This window comes from Streptopelia decaocto, assembly GCF_964273445.1.
Source record: "Streptopelia decaocto genome assembly, chromosome: 3".
NCBI classification, from domain to species: domain Eukaryota; kingdom Metazoa; phylum Chordata; class Aves; order Columbiformes; family Columbidae; genus Streptopelia; species Streptopelia decaocto.
In genome coordinates, this window is record NC_138656.1 from 32,581,564 (window position 1) to 32,594,841 (window position 13,278).

Here is a 13,278-nt window from a genome sequence, read left to right on the forward strand (position 1 = left end):
TAGTCACTGAACTGAAGTATGGGAGTCTTCTTGAAGCAGGAGGAGTAGCAAGCACCATCAAAGTCATTTGTATTTGTACACAAAAATGTAACCCTGGGAAGGAGGAACAGGGCTGGTTGGGGACAGTCATAATCTAGAATTTTGGGAAGGAGGACAGGGGGGGGACCCTCACTGAAGAGTATTTGCACATAGGTACTCTGCACAAGGAGAAATAAAAAGCCTTGTTAACTATGGACCCATGTCCTGCTAAATAGACCTTTGCTTTGGCTTATGTTTAGGCTTGGCTGATATTTGAAGTGGGAAAGGTAAGAACACAAGTTTAGGTGAATGCAACAGCTTTAGGGCACTTTCTCTTATTTTTCTTGTTGGAGATGAAGGCCCCCTCTTCAAGTATCCATGTGCACTGTGGCTCTGGGATGTGGCGTGTTCCTGAAGCGCAAGTCCACAAGAGACGAGGGCAGAGCATGTGCTGGGAAAAGAGTTTGGGGAAGCGAAAATTAGCATCTACTCACAAGGAGCAAACGGGAGAGATAAGTGTTTCCTCTCTTCCACTGAAAAGGCACAGTGATCCTCAAGGGTTAAAAGGAGCTAAACCTTCATCTTCACTAGGTGACATTTACTCAAAAGCTGATGTGCCTGTGCTTCATGAGAAGTGTGCATCCTCTTGTGGAGAACTCTCTTTTCAGGAGAGTGACTGACACTGAGGTGATAACTTTATTCACTGTTGCTCTGAACTATGAGGAATCTCATGTCTTGTTGCTGCTTCTTCATCCACCCCTCTTCTCACAGAGGGGGCAGTGGCACTGCTTCACTCAGGATCAGACCAGAATCTGAGTTAGTCACCTTCACAGTGTCCCTAATGCAAGTTTTCCCTTGGCTGTTTAACACCCTTTATAACCTTGCTAGGCCAAAGAGTGTGAGTCTTTAAAGTAAGCAAACCTGTACAACTGTGTGCTGACAATGAGTAACCAGCTGGTTGTAGCCCTGGCAAGATCTGCTGGTGGTGTTTCCACTACATCCCTTAGCAATTTTTTTTTCAGGTAGCGTAATTTTTCTTATGTGTAATATGCAGCTGTCTCAAATTTAATCTCATTATCATTTTCTGTTCCTATTAACAAGTGGAAATAATTAGTTCCTGTTCTCATCTTAATTTTAATTTTTGGCTGCCCTAGGTGCAAAAGCCTCTGGGCAGCAAAATAGGAAGAAATCAAGAATAAAATTTATTAGGAAAAAAAGCAGCATTGGACAGTATAGAACACAGATTAAGAAATTCTTAAAATACCACCCCCCACCTTAAGAAAGTAATCTGGAACACTTTAAAGATAATTAAAATCCAATCAAAGGTCTAGAATAACATCAGAATTTCTACTGCATAAAAGGATCTGGGAGGTATAAGAGTTCTCCCACCAAACCCACGTGACGGCTTCCAAAAGGATGAGGGTTATCCTGGGATGTATGAGCAAAAGTAGCATGTGTGAGAGATGGGAGGTATTGTTCCACTCTCTAGGACAGTGGGTGTAGTATGGGCTTTCGTATGGGCTCGGATCACCAGATTTTAAAGAAGCTGTAGATAAGCTGAGAGTAGTCTGTATCACAGCAACAAGACAATGCTTTAAGCAAGCATGATGTTTGAGAAAACCATTAGAAAAGGCTGAAAAAATGGGTTTATTCAGGCTAGAAAAGAAAACAAAACAGCTGGTACATGTACATTTTCTGACGGGTAAAAGACTGCTAAGAGTGCTAAGTGGGGTCTAAATGGTTTCTTGCTGACCTTGGAGAAAATTAAAAAAAAAAAGAAATCTATCCACATTGCAATAAACAAGGCAGAGCCTGATGCTGCAAAATGCTTTCCAACTGTACAAGTGATAAGGTCTCCTAGATGGATGTAGACTTCAAACCATTGGAAGATTTGAGAGCAGTTTGGGCAAACAGCTGTCAGGGGTGGCCTTGCTGCATTTTGACTGGACCCCAGTACAGAAGGGTGGATTTGGTGAGCTCTTGAGGTCCCTTTCAGCTTTAAATTTCTATGGTTTGTGTCTCTTTCTAAGAGGTCTAATATACTTTTCTTGCTCCCTAACATTATCCCTGTATTGTACAATTAGGTTTTCTTGAAAAGAAACAAGCATTTTTTTTATTTTCAAGCAGTTTATCCTTGAACAGTGTGTCCTCCTTGCCTAGATTTTGCTCCCATTCCTTGTTCATCTTTTCAGCCCCATGTAGTTTTTTGTGACTTGAACGAAAGGGTTTTGGTGTACATTAGTTATCGTGCATATGAAGTCACTTCTTGATTACAGTCCCCTGGATTATGAATTGGGTTGTGTTTCACTACTGTGTAGCATGTCCCTGCTCATTTACCCCACTATTGAATAGAAGGGATGGAAAAAAGAGGTAAGAAATTCTGCAAAAGTCTCTACCTTCCTGAGTAGCACAGATGCTTTGCACAGCCACAGCTAAAAAGCAGCAACCAGTATCTCAGAAGAATGTCATTCCCTTTGTGGGTGAGAGAACTGGCAAAACCTCTGACTGTTGGGAAGTTCTATAAAAACAGCTCTATCAGGAAAAAGAACAAGAAGCTTATTCACAATTCACTTCCAATTTTATCCCTGTGGGTTTTGTTTTGTTTTTTTTTTCTTTTTATGAAAGTTTTTACATCAGCTCTTGAAGCAGACTCCTACAATATTATAAAATGTTAAGCTATTTCTGTTCCTAGAGCAGAGGAATGAAGAATCTTTTCAGATACCTAGGATTTGCTTGTATGTAACAGAAGCATATTATAATGAACTGATAAATGACCTGGTCATGTGGCTAAAAATTGCAGTAAGGAGAAAAATTTGCTCTACTAAGTTATGTGAAAGACCATCTAAAATATTTATGTAAATCATATTTTATTCAGCTCAGGGAAAGGATCTAAATAACATCTGCATTTCTGAGACTTAATATCTTGGGTTATTTGGATTACAAACCATTTAAAGATTGTTTATATTACAGCTAACTACATTGCCCCAGACTAGAGCCAAAAAAACTTATTTACTCTTGTATTTAAGATTTATTGGTAAAGAAATGGGAAATATTCATCTGCCACAGGGTCCCACATGATGCTGATGGAAGACCCTTCCCTGTAGCATGGGTTAAACAGCTGGTTCAAGACAGACAGACAACTGGTGGAGAAGTGAGGGTTGGACCAGCACAGCCTCTGTTTATACTAGATGAAGCAGCTAGGCCTGTCCCTTCCCTAGGATGGTGAGGACCAACAGCACCTCAGCTGGAAAGGGACACATCTGTCCTCTGAGGATAGACAGACTCCTCCGGGTCTAAGGCTGACAGCCCTGTGGCTCCTGTAGTACTCGCATGGCAGCGCGGGGCTCACCAACAGGATTCACGGCACTTTGCTGTGTCACAGGGAACTTGTGCTCACCAGACAGAAGAAAGAGCTAGGAAAGCAATCCTGGGACACCTTCCCAAATACCCACTCATTTTTGTATTTGCCCCTAACGCATGCAATTTTTCTGCTTTGCAGGGCAACCTGCGTGATTTCTCACATCAAGCCTAAAGTCATCTTTGCCCTCTACTGGCATCCTGTAGAAATACAGGAGCACATCAGGTAACAGCTCCAACACTTCAGCTATTTAAAATCACCGGACAGGAGAAGAGGGTACACAAAAACTACCGTGCTCCTGGAGTGGGGAGCAAACCTGTGTGAAGGCTCAGTGAGCAGCTTCCTACAGCTCCTCTAGCAGTAACATCCCGGGGCACAGCAGCCCCTTCCCCTTATTCTGTCTGGATGCTTGCAAGGGAAAAATCTGTCCCTTTTTAAGGTGGTGTCTGATTTCAGGTTATTTATGAGCAAGCCAGTCTAGAAGATGAGATGTGGCTCTGCTAGTTGCTGTTCATAGTGTTTCTTTCCTTCATTTCTAGGTATAATGCACTCCAGCTGGTTTGCAGGCTCAGGGAATAGGAGCAAGAGTGGTCTGAGAAGTTGACTTGAATGGCTGCCATGAATGTGAGAGCAGGCTGATAATCTTAGATGGCACTTTTAATGCTGCAGGATCACACAGTACCTGAACATAGTGTAGACTTGAAACATTGCACTGAAACTTGCTAGAAAGCCAGCTTTGGGGTGGGAGGCAGCGGCTGCTCAACAGCGTGTAAACATTTGGGCCAAAGTGGAAAGAGCATTTTATTCACTTGAAAATATGAGGACATGTAGGCTTGGCAGCAGATTACTGGATAAATGGAGTCAACACACCAACACTTCTGGGAATCTAGACCACAGCTTCAGGATTCAGGCTGACCAATTCCTGTCTTGCAAGTTGTGGAGGGATCTTTCATATCAGCCCTAGCTGCGAAAACCAATAGATTCAGGTGCCTGATAAAATACACTACAAAAAGACTCACATGACAGCCGGATGATATAAACCAGCTTGCAATAGTTAGGTAGCTAATGCTAAATAGGCCACTGTTAGTCACTATCATTCTTTCTTATTTGTAAAATTCCATGTATCAGATAAAAATATGAAACTACGTAACAGTAACAATTTTCAGAAAATAAGTATAATTGTTCTCTTCCCTCAATAAGAATTAGCCAGGGCAGTGGCACAAAGAGCTTAAACAGAGAACAGCAGTTTTTTTCTTGGAGAAGAAATGTTCAAATGGCAACTAACTCAGAACTTGTAATACCATTTGTACTCTTTAGCTGTGTATGTTTAAAACAACATTATCAAAACAGCTTATTTTAATCAGGGCTTAAAACAGCAATTAGAAAACCTGGATTATTCTTTGAGACATTGTCAATGTGCACATTACTGCAGATATATGTGCACACCATGTGCCAAGATCAGACACTTTGCCTTGCCAAAACATAATATAGCAATGCCATTGGTGCTGCCTTCCTTAGCGCTGATGACAGGAAGGGCAGTGCAAACTCTCCATTCCTCAGATTCTCTCAGGCAGTTCCTAGCGAGCTTTTCTGCAACCCATTTTGATCTGTCTTCAGCCTCCACACTTAAAATGGACTTCACCTCCACCTTTTTCCTCTGCTTCTGCTTTTTTGCAACCTCAAGTTGATTTCAAAAGCTCAAAACTGACTCTGAACATCTCTCAACACCTCAAAAGTAGCAAGATCTTCCTGAAGAGCTTTCTGCTTTGGCTTTTCCCAGCAGAAGCTGCCATTGTGGTAGTACACCACTCTGAGCCAGAGAGGCTCAAACCTGCCATTGAATCCTGACCCAGCACTAAATCAAGTTGTTTTATTCCCATCTTGGCCAGGGAAGATGTGTTTGTCCTGCTTATGTCCACAGTGACTTTGCTGTACAAGCATTTACGTTGAAACTACCTGATCTATCAACACCTGCCCTTGCAGTAGCACTGGATTCTCCAACCCTTTGCATCATCTTGCCACCCAGATTTGTAGCTGAGACAGATGTAAACAGAACTTCACCAGGTCCTACCAGCACCTAGTGCAAATATTCTGCATTCTCCACCTTCCTTTGAAACTGCACCTGTCTTTACAACAACAGATACTGGTCTTTGGAACATGTTTTGGCAGAGCCAGGATGTTTAACTTTGCATCCCAGACATTGTTCCCGTGTGGCTTTGCCCTTGGAATCTCTAATGCTCTGGTGGGCCCCAGAGAGACCGTATGTCTCAAAAGCTTTGATTTTGGCGTAACCTTTAAAACCTGCTTCTTTTCTGTTATTTGTAGCACTGATTTAATAACAAAATCAACCCTTGTGCCCTGTAGAAGCAATTGCTACTCTGAAATGAAAATACAAGTATAAGCATCTGAGATTCTTCGTTCAGTTACCCAAAAGGCCACGTCGTCTTCTTACTTATGCAGACCTTCAGAAATGCCCCATGTTACCACTAGTGAACAGATGAAGATGCTCAACTTTTTATATCATCCTGATCCTTATCTGCATCTTCTGGTCTAGCACTCTTTTCAATCTAGAGAACTTTAGATCCTGCTGCATTGAGATGTTTCTTTCCTACTGGCTTCTCTGCAGCATCAAAGAAGCAGCAGAGCATCTCTCTGCTTTGGGATGTGAATATTCACATTAACATTGAGCTTCACCGCAGAAAAGATCTAAGGCTTTTTTGGTGAGCTTGCATTAATTGCCAGACATTTCATGGGAAGGGCAGTCCACTGGCCGACAAATTAGACAGCCAGTAATCCAATAGACATACAAAAAATGAGTCACAATATCATCTTATTTATCAAAGCAGCATCTCCTGGATTGCTTCTTCGCTTGTGCGTAATAAGATCCAAATGTACCCTGCTTCCATGGGATCTAAGAAATGACGTCTTAGGTAATAGAATTTAATTTAATTTGAATAACAGCTGAGAAACTGAAATTCCCACCCCTCCACCTCATTTTGTATAGGGTAACAATTTATTTCAGATTGACTTTTCGGTCACCAACTTCTTCACCTGGAAATGAAGAGAACTATTTTTCCTCCGTAATTCACAAACAAGGCTTTTAATTCACCAGTAGCAAGAGTTCCAAGGATGAAAGCGAAGGAGGCATCTGGTTTATTGAAGTCACTAACAGAACTCCCACTGCCTGCAGCATTGTCAGAATTTCACATTAAGGATTAGGTATATCCTAATCTGTCCTGATCTTTTATGTAAAAGGCTGGTAAGACAGCATTTAAAATTTTATCAGATTAAACACACACATACTTAACAAATCTAAGGCCTTTTAAAGATAAATCTTGTGCCTCTAGAAGACCTGAGTCATGATGATGTCTGTGTGTTTGGAGATTGTGACTTAATTCGGCTGAGAGGGTTACCTTGTTCTGCCTAATGATCTCACTGGAGCTGATGCCTGAGGAATGGTGTTGGCAGCAGAAAAGCACGAGAGGTTTACCTCAACAGCCTGATGTAGCAAAGGTTTGGCAAGCCTGGTACCCCACTGACTGTGCTGCCCTTCAGATTCGCCAGCTCCCATTAAATGAGATCTTTTGTTTCCTCTTTCTTGTTGCTGCCTAGGCACACTAGGGAGGATTGCTTACGCTCCTATAAACACGTATTGATAACAATCTTTGCAACTGATAGATCTAAACTAATACTGTCTTGGAGGAACTCAGCAAGGCCATTTCCAAAGAGATAAAGTTTCTCCCTTTTATTCTTCACACTATAGGAGTACATTCCTGGCTTCTTTTCTTTGGGGACAAAATAGAGAGCGGAGAAAAAAAGAAGTAACTAAAATACAGCATGGGGAACAAGAAGTAACTTTTTTCTCTTGCTCAATATTTGGGTTTGCTTAGTTTGACTGATAACAACTCTGAGCTTCATTAAGACCGTGTTTAAACTACTACTGACAGACGTGCAAGAAGTGCACATATGCTGCCCTGTAATTGTAGGGCAAAGACATCCCAAGGTGTGTATCTGGCCTGTGTACTTTCTGAGATTTTTTTCATGCTGCATCCAAAACAAAGAGCTGAAAATACAAATGTCACAGCAGAGATTGTCTTCTGTGTGATCAGGCATATTCCATGGGTATCACAGGTATCATTTTCATGAATACCTCCAGCTTCCTTATAGAACTAGTGAGGGAATTTGACCCCAGAAGAAGGCTGTTCCAAAATCTCATTCCTCTGGCATTTGGAAACCTGGTTTCCAGCACAGATTTCTGCTTGACCGGTTCTTAACTATTTTTAGTAAGCTAACATTGTCCTTTAGCTTAAGTATTCTCTTCCTTTCCTCATGTTATGTCCTAGTGTATTTACTTACAGTAATTGTATCCCCTTTCTACGTATTTGTCCTTATTTTGCTAGACTAAACAAGCTGATGTCCTTTATCTTCCCTTAACTAGTATATTTACCTTTCTCTGTCCTGTTCCTATATGTGCAGGAGTAGCCAGGTATTTTTACAGATTAAAGTTCATCAAATAAAGGCTCTTTTTTCACTCCATGGAAGTCAATAAGGAAAACTATACTGTAGCAATAAACTCTTGGTACTATTGCTATTGATACTATTGCTATTCTATCAATAGCAATAAATTACACTGTATCTCCTCTTCATACTATAATCAATTAATGCATTTAGTTCCTTCTTCTCCCCTTTCAGTGTACCCTGAAAATGCAACAAGGCTGTAGTATCATTCTGAGACATTAGTTTATTGGCTGCTGTTTTTCTCCAGCTGGAACCATAATTCTGGAACCAGAGTCACTTGCTTTTTAATGATTAACACTGTATTTTTAGCACACTTCAATGTATGATAGATGACATCAGATTTTAGGTCAGCATTAACTCAGAATCTACCTAAGCTTTCCTGAGCTTCTCTAGTGAAACAAAACCAAACCCCATGTATTCCAGAGAATGACCCTTACAAGATGCAGAGGAAATATTGAAATCAAGACTTGATTCCCTCTACCAAAAAATTGTTTCATGTCTCAATTAGGAATCTGGGAGGGAAAACTACAGTAAGTACAGCTGCAAAACTCTTGATGCAGAGTAATAGCAATGAAACATCTCCTTCTCTAGCATAGTTTACACTGCATGGGGGATTGACTGGAACTATATTAGCACAGAACTGCAGTGTTGTGCCTTCTCTAGTGCGTGCAGGTTGCTGACAACATTCCAAGTCTAGAGAAAAGCCCTAAACCAGAGTAGCAGTATTTGGGACAACACCAGGAGCTGGGGACACAGACTGAGCACGGAAGGCAGATCCAGAAAGGCTCTGAACATCTGAAATGTTGCTCCTAAGAGGTTCCAAAGGCACCCTATGAACAGGGATGCTGCCCCTGGAGTAGAGGGAGAAACTGCGTTCCCTGTAGTGCTTCGTGCCACCGATGGCTGGACTGCTGCAGAAATCTGCTGGTCACCAGTCCCTCCTCCCAGACACTGAGCTCACCTTTCCTGAGAGTGAAGGCTGTAATCCCCAAAAAGCCTGGAGAGGAATCATCCAGGCTTCACAGGTCAGACTTATGCATGCTACATGACTTCTGTGACCCTGAAAAATAGTATTCCCCCTTCATTTAAAATCTGCTCAGAAATTAGCCTTCATTTATTAAAAAGTTAGTTTCCAACCGCTGTCATTGTCGGGAAACCTGAACACAAGCTGATGCATCAGTATTTACTGCCTGAAAAGTAGTACTCTGGCTACTATTCTCACCTTTGCATGATGTGAGTGTTAGAGCTTGTGAGGAAAATGAAATATTGGTGGATTTTTAGGAAAAAAACAACTAATTTGTTTAGTATCACCATCCCACACTGCCTCTCATTCCTTCACAGCTGCTGAAATAAGCAGCTGTCCTCATTCCAGCTCTATCTCCTTTTGATAACTCTCCAATACTGTCATGTTTTCAAGCTAGTTTTGCAGCACATTGGAATTTTGCAAGTGTGAAGGACTTATAAACCAAATTGCATTTATGCATAGAATTATTGTTTTGCCAGCTTTCTCCAATCTATGCTCAGTTCAGAAAATAAATACACATTTAAGTGATCAGCAGCTGAATTTTCTCTCTTTCAATTTGATATTCTCCCAAATCTAAACACTGTGCTGTCAAAAGTGGGTCTAATTTGCTAAAGAATACTTGATCTAAGTAAATATCCAATGTGTTTGCACTGCCAAGATCTTTGTGGTGAATGAAGGAATTTGGTTACAAAACATCGTTTTCCTGTCATAAAGTGCTGCATGGGTGAGTTGTGTACACCTTGAAGAGAGGCTTGAAGGAAACATGTAGGGCTCTGAAGTGCAAAATTTAAAAAGCACCAGAAACTCCTGCTCCCCACCAAAATGTTCACTCCATCTAATCTCCATAAACACACCAAAAAAAAAAAGGCATTTAAAGGTGTATCTGGCTACCTTAGCATTCCAGAGTTTCTTTACCCTTAAAAAGTAAGATGAGTGAAAATACTTGGAAGTGCTTTGGGGAGAAGGAACAGCAGCATCACAGAGTGAGCTGCTTAAGGCACCCTGCTGTTCTTCCAATGACTCCCAATGCTTTCAAGAGACACTTTGAGGCTTCTTCTGCTTCTGGAAGAGTAGATTCATTGAACTACCTGCAACACAGGCCATCTGAATGATGACATCAGCCCACACTGGATCTGCTTGGCATATCTATCTTTTCTCCCAGGGACAAATATCTTTGATTGCGACAAGTCCTTATTCCTACATAAAACTTCAGAACTGAAACAGACTTTCAGAGCAAGGATTCGGCTTTGAGTTTCTTCAGCTAACTGCTGAGCATTCATCATGAAGACACTCATCAGTCATTTTTTAATATAGGTTTCAAAACATTTAGAGAAAGAGAAAGCAACAGCCAGAAGTATTGGGAGAGACTCTAATGGAGCTTGAAAGGACATGCCAAATCATACAGAGTCCTTCCTACCGTGTATGTGACCCTTGCAAAGACTGTGTACGTTTGCTTCCCTGAACATATGTCCAAGCCTGAGTTACACAATCTATGTTATTTTAATTAACAGGAAAAGCAAGTGCTCTTTGGAGTCCTGCCTCAGAAGTCCTTTGTGTCTCACCAGGTAATTTTGAACACATCCTGGTACATCTCTGTGCCTCAGTGTCCCAGCTGAAAAAGGAGGAAAGCACACCAATTTCATCCTGGCTGGAGGTGCTTTGAAATCTGCAGGATGAAAACAGCTTCAAAGCAAAGAGCAATATTATCATTCTACTATATTGGCAAACTCGTGGTACATATTGCTAATTGCTAGTTGCTTCTTGTCCCCATTCCCTCAGAGTGGCAGCTCCAGAAAAGACAAAGCAGGTACTACATATCTTATCAGTGGTTTCAGATGAAGACAGAAAGAAATAGAAGGTGGAGAGTCACAGACAAACAGAGGAAAACCATCCCATCAGTTTGCATCCTCACTTCAGATGAGATTAGTCTTCACTGGGTGCTGGTGTACATCTAATCTGCACATTACCCAGAGGTTTATTTTGCATTGGTGAGAGCACCACAGCCCGTTGTGCCAGAGCTGAGGCTGCCCCATGGTTGTCAGTCTCACTGATACAGACAGTAAATTATGAGTCCCCTGTTTAGACTGAACTTGCTGGTTCTTGCCATCTGCAGGAACGTGTCCTGAGCACTAAGTGATTTAGAACAATGCTCTGAATAATCAAAGGAATAGAGTGTGCACCCAGTGTTACATTATACTGAGGAGTATGATAAATGAATTGACCTGTAATTTCCCGCAGCATTAACTAGAGCAAGTATTTCCTTTTGTAGATTGCATTTATGGAAACCTAACTGTGGCAGGTCAGAGTGACTTGATACATGGCTAAGGCAAGCAAAGATTTTAAAGTCAGAAAAGCTGGGAAGAAGCTTTTCTCCCATCAGGTTCAAACATGTTTCTGTCACTTTATCTCCTGCGACTATGAGAAATCCAAGTTAAAAGTTACCTTCACTCACATCACAATCATGCAAGGATTGTCACAGTTTAATTATTTGCAGCACTCAAGAGGTATCTATTCAGAAATGCCTTTAAGAGGATCACTCCTGGTCAGCAATGGAAAAGCACTGGCACCGGTACCAGTTTAGCACAGGCAAAAATTTGGACCAGCCAAGAGGTCCAATAATTTTTTAAAAGAAATTTGATACCACACATCAGAAGAATTTACTGCCATTTATCTAAGTAATCATTTTTGACATAGACAATACGAAAGTGTGGCTGTGTATAGGGAGAGTAACACTTTTATACATTTGGGAAACAAGCAAAAATTCACATAAGAAAAAATAATATACTAAAAGCAACTCTCGTCTACCAGCTAGAGTCTTCATGCAGCTAAAATAAATTAATAATCTTTCTGATTGCAGCCAGTCTTTAAAAAAAACCTAGGCACTCAGTATGACTTCTCCTGATTCATAGCAAAGCCTACTTAAAATCTCCCAAGGCCTTACCAAGTGCAGGCATGCTCCTTTTCCACATCTGTGCCCCACTAGGACCCAGCTGTGCTATCAGGTCCCTGTCCTGGACACTCTCTAGGAAGCAGGCAGCAAGAATAAGTGTTACCTCAGCAAACTTCACCACAATTGTCTTTAGTTAACTGAGAAGTTTACTGTAGTGACAGTAACTGGGGGCCCTGTTTTCCTATTTGTCTTGCAAGAAGGGACTGTGCAAAACATTCCCCACCCTCAGACACAACCCATTTTTTGAGCGTGAGTTGGACATATTTTGAAACTTTGTATTACGAGTAACTCTCTAGAGCTCTGTCACGTTCCAGCCCAACTGACCAATTCCAGCAAATTTCTAATATGCCACCCTATGTCCCCTGTCCTATCCTTTACTTGCTCTTCTCTCCTCCCTCTGCCCAGACTGCTGGGAGGGTTCCAGTAGCTAACAGGAGAGAAATGAGGAGCTCACGGAGGCGGGGGACTTGCTCTGAACCCTGCCCTTCCTCCCCCTCCTTCCTCCCTCCTGCTTCTCATCTTGGGGTGTAATGAAGGGGCATCCAATCGCCAAGTCTTCTGCTTGACCTCCTCTAGGGCAGAACAAACCAATCCTCCTCATGCTCAAATCCCATCCTCTAGCACATGATAGGCAACTTCATTGCCCTCCACCTCCCGCTGTTTCCCTCTGCTACCATGTGCTGCTGCCCACAGTAGGCGAACAGTCACCATCAGGGTGACTGTTGCTGTATCCTGATGTTGCTGTGTCTTCCTAACTGTGAAAAAGTCAAACCCAGAAGTTCTGCAGAAGGGTATCTCCATTAGAAAGTGAGACAGTGAGCAGGCAGCGTGGCTGGAAAAGACTGAGAGATGTTCCTGTTGCTTCGCTACAGCCAGGATCTGCCAGATGTTTTTGCGCAGTTCACAGCACCACCTACACTGATGCTCCTCTCCTGCCCCTCTGTAATTCTGCGCTAGGAAAAAAAAGAGGCACTAAACTGCTGCTGTGATCTTAATAGTGCAATGATAAAAGCTTACTGGCACATATGCAATAAGCCTCCTTTTCTCTGTCTGCTCAACATAAAATAGCCTGCTTCAGCTTACTAAATATTATCAAGAAATTTCGGACTGAGATCACCACTCCCTTAGTAAGAAATACACTATCTCCACCCAAATGGAAAGAAAGGGTAATTGTTCCTTGGGGAGGGTGACTCAGGGTTTGGTGGCAATACAATGTGCCTTTTGATCAGCACGTTAAACAAACAAAGTCTACAACGGAGAATGCCAATAGCTCTAACTGCATGAGAGGACGATTAACATAGTGTTGCCAAACACTTGCACAACATTCCCGACTGACAGATGTCCAAATGCTGTGTAAGATCAAAGATTAAAAAAATACTCAAAATCATTAGTAAATCTTTGCAACGTACC